Below are 5,745 nucleotides of genomic sequence, written 5' to 3'. Positions count from 1 at the left end.
TCTTGCATGAACTATTGGCTACACTGTCAGTTTCCATATACGTAACTAACGTTGAGCATAAATGCACCTGAACACAGACTCTTTTACTCCTTATACTACATCACTTGACTTCCACCTTTTGATTGCCATAATTATTATAGCCAGTAAACGTCGCCAAACAATCGTCGCCAAACAATAAAATGTAGCAAGGTCATAATAAAAAGCTCCACAGAGGATGTTTACAGTTACCGAGTATAGTTGTTTTTACAGATGACAGACTCCACTTGGTGGGATTTGCTGCTTTTCTTTGTTACAGTGTATGTGGCGCTAAACTGAATGTACGGGGGCTTTAGACTGTCGGTCTAACAAATAGACATTGACCTACGGGAAATTTCAGCTGACATTTTGTTCTATTTTCAGTTATTTTATAGATAAAATAAAGTCTTAAATTTGAGAAAATTGCTGCCTCAAATATGTAGCACAGTCTCTTTTTTTGTAAATTTTTTTGCTTTAAACAAAATTACAATGCCTTTGTTGAAGTTGACCATAACTCAGTCATTATAAATTAATCATGAATACACTGCATCTGTGAAGTTGCAACACAATTACAGCAGAGGCTCGATGCTTCATTATATCTGCCTGTTTTTCCACATCATCTGAAATCCTGTAGCTGCAGCCGTAATAAAATGTATCATGAGACAATGCACTCCTTGTTCCTGTATTTTGCAGTTACATGGTCAGTGTTATGCTTGGATTGACACTCTGCGTGGTAACAGTTTTAAAAGGCTAAAATAACATTTTATTCACAGTGAAAGAGCCTGCAAATGTGGGCTGCTTTAATCAATTTAAAATGTTAGATAAGGGTGCAGTGAAAGGTATAGCTCAGTATTAACGTAGCTTGAATGCGCTATAAATAGCCTTTGTCATCAGAGCTGGGAGAAGAAGGTGTTTGAAGGAACAGGCAGACTGGATGATATGTCGACTGAGGTCACTGTGTGCGTGCCGACTGCAGCGGTTCCATTTTTCCACTGGTCACTGCTGACACCCATAAAAGTCCTGCACATGATGGGGGTTGCAGCAGCAGAGTGTCATCACCCAGGGGTTTGTTTCTATTCTCCTTCCAAGAGAGGTTTTTAAATCCTTTCAGCCAGAACTCGGGCTGAATTTCACATCAATGGTTTTGTTCTCTCGATATAAATGGCAACTTTAGACAAGTGTCCATTTTAATAGTGAACTGTTAATGTCATTCAGCATCATATTGGTGGAAGGATTTTTGGCATTCACATCCATATATTTCCACCATAAAAAACTGACTCATCACTGATCATTCTTACTTATTGTGGCTGCTTCCTAACTTTGTCTCTAAGTTCGATCATTATATTTATAGCTTGTTTATTGACAGTTTTCATGGACGATATAACGAGACAAAACTGAAGAACGGCTGTGTATTTACTCCTCGTGTCATCCTTTGCTTTTCATATATATTGCTTCTGCTTCCAAAAAAGCTGCTTATGGGCTTAAAGCTCCCCCTTTTCACTCTTTGTCAGAGCACAGCTTAACCCCCAACGCATGTACATAATGAGCCAACTTGACTGACAAAGTTTTGACATGCAGTCCTCCCTGTGTAATGGGGTCAGACCTGCTATGCCGGAGTAGTTTACAAGTGTCAGAGCAGGGAAATAAATTTGTGGGGACGAGGTAGAAGCCCCCACAACTGAGAGGTGGCAGCCTTGTTTTTCAGCGGCTGTGTGTTGGCAGTCGAGCAGGGGCCTATACTGACAGGTCAGGAGGTTAAGTTAGGCACTGCACTAATCTCTTCACAAGCCTATTATGAGCTCCTGAATGTTCAGACTTGAGCTACGCAATACTGTAAGCCGTAAGAAAAGCAAAGCTCTTCATTTACTCTCGTTGTTTCCGCGACAATAAATTTGGACCCTGAAGGACCCTAGTTTTCCTTCTAATTAATCCCAGTCACTGTGTTTAATGCTCTACATTAACCTTTACATATATTTAAACCTGCAATTCTTTATTTTTATTACCCTTGCTAACAGCATGACTCTGACTTTGATGTTCTGCACTGACTTTTCCTCCTGCTCCACAATGAGCTTGACAGCTTTTTTGGAATATAAACCACTGCATTGCCTTGATGTACTGTAGATGTTTATATTCCCCTCAGATTTATATTGGTTGTCTAGCGCCATCATCATGCCATGTGCAATACTTTGGAACCCAAATGTGATTCTCATCAGCCTCAGTTTGACCATATATGCAATACCAATGTTTGCATGCTAATACACTAATCACAGAAAACATACCTGCTGAACATCAGCATGTTAGCATGTAGCTATAGCAGCTATAATTGTTTTGCCTGCCTGGTATTTTGCACTGAGCAAGATGATACTGTGAGAGACAGAGCACCAAAACAATGAGCTAAAAGAGACTGTAAAGACTGTAGGCTCATTAATACAGGTGATGCCTTTCCATTAAACATTAGTAATTTTATCCATAGTTATATTAAAAAACATTGGACATTACTGCTTCAAGCTGATGCTTCATGTATTTTCAATTAATAAATATTTTTATTTGATCCAATCTGCTGATTTGATCCAAACTTTAATCCAAACTTGAAATAACGATCCATGATTGGGGATTTGTGGAAGAGAAGAATATTGACTTCTAATCCGGCTGCAGGAATAGAAACACGTAATGTCTGTGCAGGACACAGGAGCACGTGCTTATCTATCATCACTCGGTCATCTATGGAAATTAGCGAGTACAATGGCATTCCTCCCCACACGGTAACATCCGTGGTAATTAACATGGAGCAAATTCCAAAGTGCAGTTAGTGATACCAATTATAGATACCGATAAACAAACAAACTGACACAATGATAGATTCACTGAGTCACAAACACACAGACGCACATACACAGGATATCCGAAAGTAAGGAAACACTGTGTGTCAATAGGAAGCAACACAGCATGAGCCGGAGTGTGTCCCATGTCCCTGGAGGCACCTTGCACTTGAACCAGGTGCCTTCCTCTGTGTATTTTCCTGTTTACTGACTTGCCTGCCTGCTTGTTTGGGTGTTTTCTTTTGGTCCCTTAAGTCGATAGCTTCCTGTGGATCGTGCGGCTCTTGCCGGACTCTACCGCTCTTTTCTGGCCATCGGATGTCATTAAATAAATTCAGAATATCAACAAAGGGATGTCTGATGGAGTCCAGTGTGCGAGGCATTGTTTGGAAACCATGCTGGTTATAGACTTCAGCTATTTGTGGAGGTACAGAGCTGCCTGCTGCACATCATCTGTATTCAACTGTAAGAAGTCGTTATTTTCCAACAAAGCTTTCATGGCCAAATGAAACAATACCATTTCCAAGGACTTCCTTCAAGTATGAATTAATTTCCTCTCTGTGGAGTGACAAGTCTATCAACAACTCAAACATTCAAACTAACAAATAAATAAAGTTTTCACAGGATTGGTATGAGAATCATTGTTTTATGCTGAGAGATTGATAATTTTTGCAGTGTATAGGGATGACTAAATCAGTTTGTAGGTCACTTTGGTGCAGACTGAAATGTCTCAATAACTATTGGATTGATTGTGAACATATTTTCATGGTCTCGAGAAGATGAAGTTTCCTCATTTTGACGATCCCATGTTGTTTCCTCTAGCAACAGTATGAGGCGAATATTTATTGTATTTAAGAAAAAATTGTCTTTAATTCACGTCCAGGGTGAATTCATTACTTATCATCCACCTCAATTGTCAAGAATCTAACATTTCATCCCTCCAATATTATGACCATAAGGCTTGACTGCTCTCTGTATTAAATACAATTTATTTAGAAGGATAACGATCATGATAATATCCCACTTTCTATAATAGGCATGTTAGAATGCTGACAATATCTTTCAGCTCACCCGTGTTTCCATCCACCATTTCGCATCCACATCTCAAAATATTGCAAAAGAAAAATACTACTTGTCTGAAGCGGAAAAGTTTGTGTAATCAATTTAAAGCAAAATCTGTATAATGGCAACACTTGATTCATGACTTAAAAATCGTATATGGAATTTCATGCCTCACTGTCTATAACTATGCAGCTCCTTGCTTTGATTTAACGCCGGGCAGCTTTCTGTCTGATCGTTTACTTTTTCTTCTTGTGGTATGTCCCCTCTTTGTCTTCAGCACCACACTCTGCTCTCAGATTTGGGATTACACTGATTCCTCCTCAGACATTTCCGAGCCCGCTTCCTGATTACTTTCTTGACCTCTGTGTGATATAGCTCTCTCACTCTGGGTCACTGATCAGGCCTTAATAGCATGACCTTTACTTGAACATGTTATCACACACACTATAGACCCCAGTTGACATTGCGTCTGCACACACACACAAGCGCTAAAATACACTGTGTTTTTTTACACACCCCAAAGCTCTGCTGCTTTCATCCTGACCCAAGACAAACACCCTGATAGCGGGGGATTAGTCTGACTTGTGCAGAATTGCTCTGCTGACTTTAACATACAACACACTCACTCCAGCCTTTATCAGGCCTTTATCAATTGTAACCTGCTTCACTAACACTCATCTACTGTACGCTCAACTGGTATGTGTTCCCACTCGTCTACAGCAAGTTGGTTATTCCCTCAGCGGTTTGGAATTTGACACTCTGAGAGACAAATGGAGGCGAAGCAAGTATCCGTGGAAGAGTGTGCAGAGCATTGGAAAAAGTGTCTGTCACCTCACACCAAGCACATACTGTTATCATCCTGCACTCTGCCAAACATGTAACCACCTCACCAGCTGCACTTGGATCAGCCAGAGTTTTTTAGCCTCCAGGACGACAGCAGCCTGTGCCCTTGACAGAACCACTGAATGAGCCACTGGGTTGGTGAAAAAAGAGAAGTGAGTCCTTCAAAATAGAAACAGTTCAAGTTTCTGCGGCTTTCATAATTGAACATACAACATCAACCCGAGCTCTCATATTCAAATGCAACGTGGTCACAATTAATGTAAAACAAACCTAAAAATATTGTCTTTAAAATAACATGACCCATGAAATTCACCACAAAACAAGCTGAGCTGAAATCTGGTCAGTAATTAGTTTTATATTTCATCACTGGGGCTGAGCTGTTTAGTGGGCAACAGCTTTGGAGTTATTCCAAATCAGTTTTAGTCTTAAAGGTCTCAGGCTTTGCGGGTTTGAGTTTATGTGACTAACGGAAATCATTTTTTAGGTAATAATTATTTTCACATAAACCTCTTATATGATCATGGATCCTTTCCCAAATACCTTCTGACATGTTTACACCAACATGGTTTCTTCTCATCAGTGGAGTATTTACACTGTAGTATTCATGAGGGTCCTGGGGTCTATGGAAGTAGTAGATTGCATGTGATGGTCTTGTTAGGGAACATAACTCAACCATGCCACAAAGTCTACAAATTGCCTTAACCATGCTATCTCATAACCTAAAAGTCGATTACATTATTGAAGACAGACTTGAAGAGTTGCAGCCTCCAGCCATTTGTTCCCCAGAGCCCCACACGCTGCTTTACTGTAAAACGCGATACCTCTTCATTAATCCTGCTGATGGAGCGCAGCCCAGTAGGATGTAAGCACTTTGAGAGCTGACTGCGTGGCTGATGTTTGTGCGCGTGAGCATGCACACTTGTAAGCACACATCTGTCCTGTTGTGTGTGCATGTGCGTTTACATCGAAACGGGTGTGAGTCAGTGTGTGGTAAGTGAAGCATTGG

Source organism: Pleuronectes platessa, chromosome 8 (genome assembly GCF_947347685.1).
Source record: "Pleuronectes platessa chromosome 8, fPlePla1.1, whole genome shotgun sequence".
NCBI classification, from domain to species: Eukaryota; Metazoa; Chordata; class Actinopteri; order Pleuronectiformes; family Pleuronectidae; genus Pleuronectes; species Pleuronectes platessa.
Note: the sequence above shows the minus strand (reverse complement) of the source record.